The sequence below is a fragment of the Geotrypetes seraphini genome, chromosome 6 (assembly GCF_902459505.1).
Source record: "Geotrypetes seraphini chromosome 6, aGeoSer1.1, whole genome shotgun sequence".
In the NCBI taxonomy this organism is placed as follows: Eukaryota; Metazoa; Chordata; class Amphibia; order Gymnophiona; family Dermophiidae; genus Geotrypetes; species Geotrypetes seraphini.
This window is the reverse complement of record NC_047089.1, coordinates 198,292,175-198,302,856: the sequence shown is the minus strand read 5'-3', so window position 1 is coordinate 198,302,856 and position 10,682 is coordinate 198,292,175.

Below are 10,682 nucleotides of genomic sequence, written 5' to 3'. Positions count from 1 at the left end.
CCTGTTTGGAGCTCGACAGGGTTGGTCTTTTGCAATGATTTCTCAGTCCATAGCCAGTATTTGTATCCCAGCTTTTGGGATGGAAGAATGTCATTCGATCATTTTTGGTTCAGAGACTGTTAAAGGGCTATGCTCGTTCGGGCATTGTGTATAGGCCTAGAATGGTTCGTCTCCCAATTCTGTATAATCAGTTGGTTGAGCTGTGTGCAAGCTTAAGGGGGATTTGTTCTTCGGAGTTCGAAGTACTTCTGTTTCAACTGGCTTTTTCTATAGCAATTTTTGCAGCCTGTCGGATAGGAGAATTGGTGGCACCTGCGCGATATGCGTGAGGAGAGATTGGTATGCGACGGCAAGATGTTATTCTGGAGAGCTCTTATTTGCGGCTCTATTTTCGCCAATCTAAAACAGATCAGGAAGGAAAAGGAAAATGGTGTGTATTGCATGCGGATAATTCCTTACCACTGTGTCCTGTTCGCTGTGCTGGGCTATATAATAGAGCTCGGCCTGGTGGGGGAGTTTATTGGTTGGTGCATGCCAATGAGACTCCTTTAACACGATATCAATTTGCCTCCATATTGAGACGGGGATTGACTGCATTAGGTAGGGATCCTCGTCTATATGGCACGCATTCATTTCGAATTGGTGCTGCTTCTTCGGCAGCGGATGCAGGAGCCTCACCAGCTCTGATTCAACGGTTGGGACGATGGACTTCCCATAGGTATAAAGGTTATATACGTAAGTCTGTATAGATTATTCTTAATTTTGTTTTTCTCAGTTTCTATTTGAGGTCATTTCTCTCCAGATATATGCGTCTGGGTGTGTGGACATTCGCACATTTTCTGGGCCCATAAACATGCACGTGAATCCAGCTGGGGGTCCTAATCTTGGACTGGTTGAACATGGCATCCGAATTCGCTGGCTAGCCCTTCGTGGGATGTGCTGGGACCAGTTATTGCCTACCCTTATACAAGCAAGGCGATTCTCTTCTCCAGTCCTTATTGTTATTCATTTAGGGGAAAATGATCTGTGTACAATAAAAGGGGTACAATTGATTCATCAGATGAAAGCAGATTTATTGTCAGTGGCTTGTTTGTTCCCTATGGCTCGCCTGGTATGGTCCCATATTTTGCCAAGGCGTTTTTGGAAGGGAGCAAGGAAGCCAGCTGCTGTGGAGCGCCTTCGGAGGCGGGTAAATGCAGAAATTTCTAAATTTGTTGCTCTGATGGGTGGGTTAGTTTTACTACATGATCTCATTTCAGTTGACTGTCCTGGTTTATTCCGATCCTGATGGGGTTCATTTATCGATAATTGGGGTTAATATCTTCCTAAGTACGATTCAAGATTTACTGGATGGTTTTTTGGTTGGCTAATTGGTCGTAGTTTATGGGGGGAGCAGTGACAAGAGTGTCTCTGTCACTGCTTATGGCCTAGATTTGAACATTTATTGCAGAAGGTGTGAAGTGAAGACTTGCTATGGGAGTAATTGAAATATGGACTCGTGGGCGACACCGCCACGAGTTAAGGTGGCTTGACGGCATCGTAAGTCACATGAAATGTTATAAATTAATTTATTGTATACTGGAGCTAGTTTCGTTGCCGAATGGCTCCAGTGAGTATACCATAATTTCAAGTTTGTATTTGATATAGGCTGAAATCTGTTATCAGCTATTACAGTTTGTTATGGAATTAATAGATTAATATAAATAAAGCTGCGGCCAATGTTATGCCAACAATTTTATAGTTGTACTTGAGTTATTGAAGTGAAGTGGTAATTGAATGTATGGCTGATATCCGAGTCCCAATGTTATGGTCTTATGCGTGAACTGGGATATGAACATGTTTCTGACGAATGGATTGATTCAAGCAAAGCAAGTCTTTACACAATGAAAACCAGAAGCCATCTTTTCCTGTTTCTCATGCAGTTGGGTTGAAGGAAACATATGAGTCAATGGAGATACTTTTAAAACTCACACGCTATGCAGACCACCAGTGGAACCTCTGTGGTGATCTCAAAGTTGTGTCTCTCCTTTTGGATCTGCAACTGGGGTACACCAAATACATGCACTTCTTGTATCTTTGAAACAGTTGTGATGATGCCAACCACTACAGGCAGAAACAATGGCCAAACCGAGATGAATCTGTACCTGGCAGATACAATGTAAAGCACCTGCCATCGGTACATCGTGAGAAAATCTATCCTCCAGCACTTCACATAAAACTGGGTCTGCTGAAAAATTTTGTCAAGGCAATGGCCAGAAACGGTGTTGCATTTCAGCACCTAAAAATCCATGAACTAATCCTTGATGATGCGTATCCAAAGCAATACTGGGGTACTATATTGTAATTATTTGTTGTTTAGAAAGCTAGGAGTCCTATTCATGAATAGCAAAACTTGTTTAATCCAGGTTCTGGGTAATAAAGACATTGCATTGTTAAGTGCACAGTTTCTAGTTCTGTGCTAGTGATCTTTCCATTTTTTTGGCATCTTGTTATTAACTTTGTTTGTAGAGAAATTGCATAATGTGTAAGTTAGACAAAAACCGGAATCTATGGCCAATATTTGTACAGCAAAATTAAATAGTGAATAATAATAATTTATTTTCTTATATACCACCCAACCGGAAGTTCCGGGCGGTTCACAGCAAGAAAACTGAGACATATCAGCGAAGACACAAAATACAGTAGAATTCAGTGGAATACAATACAGTGAAATACAATATGATGCAGTACAATATAATATAATGTAAAATCATCGCATAAATTTACCAAACAAATAGGGGACGGCTGAGACCAGATCACTTCCAGAAGCGTTTATTTTATTTTTAGGTATTACCATAATATTTGACCTTCAGAGCCTCAGCTTAAGATTGTGGGGCCTTGATTCTTCAACAATGTGGCCATTCCATTCTGGCTGCCAATAAGGAGGATTTTGTTTTGCAAGTTTAAATATAAAAACATACAGACCTTGTAGTGATTTAATGCATGTGTCAGTTTTCCCTTGAATTATAGGCCTTTTGTTCACCATTGGAGATGTGACATGGAATAGCTCCATTATGACATCTTATTATTCTGCGGCTTGAATGGCTGGAGAAACCCCTTGCAGCACATGGGGCTCCTTTTACTAAGGTGCGCTAGCGTTTTTAGTGCACACAGGAAAGTACCGCACGCTATGCTTATAGAACTAATGCCAGCTCAATGCTGGCGTTAAGGTCTAGTGCGCGCGGCAATGTAGTGTACGCTAGGGCACCTTAGTAAAAGGAGCCCATAGTATTAACGTAGAGAAATTGGTACTTGCAGACGACAGGAAGAACCTCTTGTGACTTGCTAATAAATTGAATGGCTGACAGTGATATTTTAAATAGCAGATAAAATGAAATACAAAAGCTGTGACTAGACCAGGGTCCTGCAAACTGCCGCACTGCAGCACACTAAACGTAGTGGCCGTGGCTTGAGGCATCCCGGGAATGCCGACATCAACAAGCGGAAAGGCCCTGATCCACCAGTAGGGGGTGCTGGCAGGGAAAAGGCGCGGAGAGAAGGAGAGGCACTGGCGCTGGCTGATTGCACATCTCATCGCAAGAGGCACATCGTGTAGGCAGGCAGCCGGAGCCAGCATTTCACAGCACACCTGAAATTTCAGGAGGCACGCTAGTGTGCCGCGTCACACAGTTTGCGATACACTTGACTAGACGGTGCATTTGCTGCTAGTACCAGAGGGTGGGAAACACAAAGTGCGATGTGTAAAGGCAATGATCTGAAACAAGGCTTGGGGATATTTTTACACTGATCCAGCAAATCTCTGTTTTACTGCTCTATCATAGCTAAAAAAAAAAAAAAAAGATATAAAAAAATGTCATAGTCTTTAAGATGTGAAATGCATATATTCCTTTTAATCCAGGTGAATACCCAAATGTTTTCTTTAATTGCTATCCTTCAGAATAATCTTCCATAATTATCCATTGCAACAGCATGAACAAAAATGTGGTCTTTGCCTGCTCTGTACAGTTACCTTAAAGAATATCCGAGAGGGATAAGCTGCCTTACACTAAGATAAACACCAATTAAGGCTCCTGTAGGAAATCAAGAATGCAATCCTCTAACATACCGGGCAAGATCAACTAAACAACACAGCAATTTACAAAGCCAGAAGAAGAGACTGAATTTGTAAGATAAACCCAACCATGTGAGGCTGTTCTCATTTCTAAGAAGGGCAGCTCCTTGCATTGGCACGCCTGCATTATCTTTTCAGACACACTCATCTCCCACTACACACTAGCAGGTTACATGGTGACTCTTGACTGCGGCAGATGACTTTTGATAAAAATGGCCCAACCTCTTTAATCTATAAGCACTGAATATTTTGCTTATTTCTTGTTTTAACCCTTTCTTTGCAATGCCAGGCACAGTCTTACCATCTCTGCAATATGAGAAAAAAAAATGTTTCTTTCAAGTAGGTTGTATTCATCAATTATAATAATAATAATAATAACAACATTATTTTTATATACCGCTATACCACAAACAGTTCAAAGTGGTTTACAGAGGAAGAGACTGTATACAAACAGCGATATAACAGAGCTTTTTGAAGTTACATTAGTATGTTAAGATTGGTCAAATTTATCTGGAAGTGGTCTAAAAGTACATCAAGGTAGGAGTGGGGGGTCAGAGAAATGTATCAAAGAGATAAGTTTTGATTGACTTCCTGAAAGTTTGATAAGAAAGTGCATTTGAGATAAAGTTGGTTAAACATTTGTTTCCATTATAGAGTTCTTGGGCAGCACATTTGGCTGTGTTATATGTTGAGCTTTCTTGACGTCGACCACAGACCACAGACGTTGACCATAGATCGCATTGAGGATCTTTTTCATGCCTTCTTATTTTATTGTCGTTTTGCCTACCTTATTTTTGCTGGCAGTCTGTTCTATGTATACACCACCTGTATACAGGGAACAGACTGCCAGCAATACCACCTGTTTTAGAAATTAATAATTCTAATGCGAGTTTCATAGGATGGCCTCTTGTTCAAGAACTTTCCACAGTGGTTATCCTTCTAAAGGAAAATAAGAGCTATGACCATCTCACCCCCCATTTTGAGGGACCTTCACCGACTTCCAAAGGAGCTCCATGTGAAATTTGAGAACATTTCTTTCACAGTGCCTTGCAAAAGTCTTTTCATCCTTGAATATTTTTTCACATTCATCTGTCTAGAAAATACAATTCAAAATGTTTTAATGTAGAAGTTTGTTTCACTGATCTACAACATATATTCTACACGTTCAATGTTAAAAAAACAAAACCCAATTATAGAAAGTTAAAAAAAAAAGTATCTAAGGATAAGAAACCAAAAAAGTCCTGTTTGCATAATACTTCACATCCCTTGTCTCAATACCTGATGGAGACCCCCTTCTGCAGCAATAACAGCCAGGAATCATTTAGGATAAGTGTCTACCAAATTTGAACAGTAAAATAGTACAATTTGTATCTGTTCTTCTTGGCAGGATAGATTAAGCTTTTTCATGTTGGCTGAGGATTGTCTGTGGACTGCAGTGTTCAAGTTTTGCTACAGATTTTCTGTTGAATTCAGTCTGGACTTTGCCTGAGTCATTCCAGGACATTCACTTTCTTCTTGCTGAGTCACTCAACTGTTGCTTTGTGCTTGGGAATATTGTCCTACTGAAAGATGATTCTCCTCCCCAGTCCCAGGTCTGTGGCAGACTGGAACAGGCATTCTTCCAGAATCTTTCTGTACTTTGTACCATTCATCTTTTCCTTGATTTTCTAAGCCTTTATATCCTTGCTGTTGCAGAGTAGTCCCACAGAATAATGCCATCACCATCATGCTTTACTGTGAAAATGGTGTTATTTATTTATATTCAGCACATCTTACAATTCTACGTGGATTACAGATTATTCAGGTACTCAAGCATTCTTCCCTATCTGTCCTGGTGGGCTCACACTCTATCTAATGTACCTGGGGGACTGGGGAATTAAGTGACTTGCCCAGGGTCACAAGAAGCAGTGTGGGATTTGAACCCACAACCCCAGGGTGCTGAGGCTTTAGCTCTAACCACTGCACAAACACTCTCCCCAGTTAGCAGAGTGATATGCCACACTTGTATTATGTGACTGAAAACACAATGTTGAGGCACCACCCCCCACTGGTGGAGGACATAAGAGGCCGAAATCTAAAACATAGGCTAAGTCGCGGGTTAAATTTTTTATTAAGATACCTAGGGGTCCTTTTATTAAGGTATGCTAACTGATTTAGCGCACGCTAAATGCACACCTTAATAAAAGGACCCCTTAGTCTTAGTAGAAGTATAGGGTTACAACCTCTCCAACCCCACACCGGCTCTGTGATGTAAACAAAATAAATAAAAAAAGACTTCCTCTCTCTTTTAGGTCCTAGTTCACGCCTGCTGTCTAACACCAGCTCTGGCAGGATACACATTTCAAATCTGACATATTGTAATCACAAAACAAAAAATAAAATTATTTTTTTCTACCCTTTGTTGTCTGGTCATTATTCAAATCATGTTGTGGTCCCAGGCTCTGGTTGTCTTTTGATAACTCGCTTGCCAGGGTCTCCTTGCCAGGGTCTCGCTTGCCAGGGTTTTCTTTCCCTCCCCCAGAGGTCTGGCATCTTTCCTTAGGGCCCGCCGTTCTTTCCCTCCCTCCATCCCAGCTTTCTGGTCTCACATTAAAGCAGCCTGCAGAAGATCACCAGTCGACTGTAGCAATCCTAGCAAGCTGCCGTCAGCCTCTGCAACACGTTCCCTCTGCCACGGTCCCTCCCCTCCTCTGACTTACAGGACTGCAGCAGAGGGAACGTGCTGCTGAGGCTACGGCAGCCTGCTAGGATTGTTACAGCCGACCGGCGATCCTCTGCAGGCTGCTTTAATGTGAGACCGGGAAGCCAGGATGGAGGGAGAGAAGGAACAGAGGGCCAAATCTCAGGCCACATTTAATTACCCTGCGGGACAAATGTGGCCCATGGGCCTGAGTTTGATACCCCTGGCTTAGAGGAAACATTGTTGATTGTTGCTCTATAAATGGTGCTCTGAGTTGGGCGCCATTTATAGAATAGCCCTTAGCACCAGGATCCCTGCCAAGTTTACACCAATGAAACTTGGTGTAAATCTTCACACCTAAATTAAGTGTGGCTTTCCCATTGTCTGTAATGTTGTGTGCATCTGAAGTGAATACCCCTGACGCTCCCATAACCACATACCCCTTTTCATTTGTGTGCCAAAAAATATATATGATAGAATAGTACCTAGCAAGATGTGTGCTTAAATTCAAACATTTGCAATAAATTTTAGCACTCAATTATTGGTGCTAATTGGCTCATTGCAAATGCTCCTTTTAAGGATTGACTGGATATATGCAATTTTTTTTTTCGTGTGAGTGACAAGTTGTAAAAATATTTTTGGGCGTGAGTGTGTGAGCGACAAGTTCTAAAAGCCACCAACTTTCCAGATTTGCAAACATTTTCTTGAGCAACCATATAAAATCTGTGAGTGACACTCCTAGAATGTATGAGCAATTGCTCACATGCTAAGCTTAGAGGGAACATAGCTTGTTACTCAAATTGCATGCACAAATTGAGCGCATGTGCAATATTGAGGGCCATTAATAGAATTTTGGGATACTCATAGATTGCTAGTTTAGGTGGGCCAGGAAACTGATCATGTAGTGCTCTGTGTAAAGATGAAATTCATTTCTTATCATTTACTGCAGGTAAAATAAATGTTTTATCAGTTACTGCATGCATATAATGCTCTTTGTAACACTGGTATGCATACAAGTTTGTGTAAAGTGTATGCAATCTATGGTGTCAGGTCAAAAGCGCGCCGGGACAAAGGCGCGCGCAGACAATTGAGCGCAGCGCAGAGGCGCGCGCCGAAGAAAATTACTGTTTTTAGGGCTCCGACGGGGGGGTGGGGGGAACCCCCCACTTTACTTAATACAGATCGCGCCACATTGTGGGGGGTTTGGGGGTTGTAACCCCCCACATTTTACTGAAAACTTCACTTTTTCCCTGTTTTTAGGGAAAAAGTTAAGTTTACAGTAAAATGTGGACGGTTACAACCCCCCAAGCCCCCCATAACGCCGGCGCGATCTCTATTAAGTAAACTGGGGGGGGGCTCCCCAACAAAACCCCCCGTCGGAGCCACTAAAAACTGTAATTTTCTTCGGCGCACGCCTCCATATTGCGCTCAGTTGTCGGCACGCGCCTTTGTCTTTCGCGGGGTTGTCTATGAACCGCAATCTATAACTTGCCTAGAACGTCACTCTATGAAGATTTGGTGGAATATAAAACACATAAATAACATAACATAACATGTTACACATCACATAGCACAGAAACCAAAAAATTTCACCTTGGCCTTACCATGCATACAGTGTACCTGAAGTGTTTCTTTGCAAACACTATCATATTTTGTTTTTATCAGCAGTGAATTCTGTCTTGCCACCCTCCCATAAAGGCTGCGTTTATAGAGTAACCTTGAAGTTGCTGAACAGTCAACAGTTTCCCCACTCTCAGCCAGACATCTCTGTAGTTCTTTTAAAATAAGTTTAGGCCTCATAATGATCTTCCTCAGCAGTTTTCTTAATCCACAACTACTGACTTTGGTGGGACCATATGACTGTTTCAATTTCACAGTAATGGACCTGACAGTGCCTCAAGGAATATTCAAACACATTCACATTTTCTCACACACTTCCCCCAACATGTTTATTTGAATAATTTTTTTCTAAAATTGTAGAGCTGCCAAGTTACCCATTCCAGGAGAGAGACTTTTTGTCCAGTCCTGGTTTTATACATAAGAATTAAAGCCCCGTTGCACAAAAGGTTTTTTTGCAAATAAGACTGGTTTTAACCAGTGTTACTTGCAAGGAAACTGTCCTGACGATGCTCATAAGGGTTCAACATGGCTGCTATGATCATTGGTAGCAGCCACTGAGAATCCAATGCTAATGCATTACAAGGAGCTCATTAGTATCCTAATGAGCACTCCATGAAATGCACAGCAAGGAAATGCTTTGTTTCATGTGCAAACTTTACCAGTGGGGTCTGAGCTGTCGTAGACTTAATTTCCTGTCAATGCCCAAGTGCTGATTGGCTCAGGCACTGACAGCCAACCCTGCTGGAAAAGGCCCCGATGCCCATTAAAAAACAAAACATCCCATCCATCTACGGCCCCTATCCCTCTCCTGCCAAGCCCCTCCAAGATACCTCCTAAACTGAAGATCGACAGGAGGGAGAGGGCATTAGCAGTAGGAAGAAGACTCTGATTGGCTCAGATGCCAGAGCCCATGATATGTATGGAGCCAAGATTTAGTTTAATGGGGATTAAGAAAAAATAAAATATAACAAAAGGCATAAACCTGATCAAAAACAGATCTATCTAATTACTAGACACAATAAAGAATTAACAGCCTTCCTATACTAGTGATAGAGATGTAATCCGCTTAGTTGCCAGAAAAACAGTCAAATGAGTTGGATCAAAAAAGACATGTTTATAGGATTGAAATCTAACTGCACACTTACATGGATATCTCAGAAAAATGGTAGCCCTTAACTGAAGTAACACTGGACTGATCAAAAGAACCTGTTGTCTACATTTCAGGGTATCTCGAGAGACATCAAGAAAATCACATGAAACCATGAAAAGGTCCCTAGAAGGTTCCTAGAAGGATGCTAAGGTGCAAAGAAGAGGTATGGCCAGTAGGAAAAAGGAGGAATTAATGCCCCTGTATAAGACTCAGGTGAGACCTCATTTAGGATACAGTACTCCCTCCGATATTCACGGGGGTTCCGTTCCAGGAACCCCCGCGAATGATGAAAAAACGCGAATATGGTTTTTAGCAGGGGAGACCGGAGAGGGCAGCCAGAGAGGCAGGAGGGCAGTTGGAGCGCTGGCGAGTGACGGAAATCATTCGCGGTATGCTACAACCGCCTCTTCCTGTACTAAAGTCGGGCCTTACCAATCAGGAGGAAAAAAGAGAGGAAAAGTCTTTAGGTTTATTTTGTTTATACCAAAGCATCTGCATGAGGTTGGACAGGCTGTAACCTTATGTTATGGTATATTGTAACAATGTGAATGTTAAACTGTAATCTGTTCAGAGCTCTCTGAGGAGGACGGGATATAAAATTATATAAAATTACAAAAAATATTTTTTTATTTGGGGGGTTGTTAAAAAATGATCGGCCTGGGCGCAACATACCCTATTTCCACCACTGAGAAGAAAACATTCTTGCATCCTAATTAGAACACAAGCCAAAGAAACTTGAGCTACCCCATTGTTATACAACACAGAAGCATTAATACTAGTCTATTATATACCAACTGCTGAAAACCTGTTTTTCTTAGCACCCGACATTCTGCTCAGTAACTTATTGTTGACTTTCTTTCTTATTCAGGGCCAAAACTGAGTGGATTATTATATAACCAATTACAAGAAAACAGACAATTTCTGTTTCACCAAACAGGGCCTGATCTCTCATCAGACAGGTTGCTAAAAGTCCCCTGTAGATTATTATGCAAGCATATATAAAGAGGGAAAGGAAGGCAAACGTAAGAAAAGCAGCGTCGTTTTGAGACAGATGCACAAGAGATTCTTGGGAGTTTCTGTGAAGAAGCGAGTCATGCTGACTTGCCTATCCACAAGTGGGT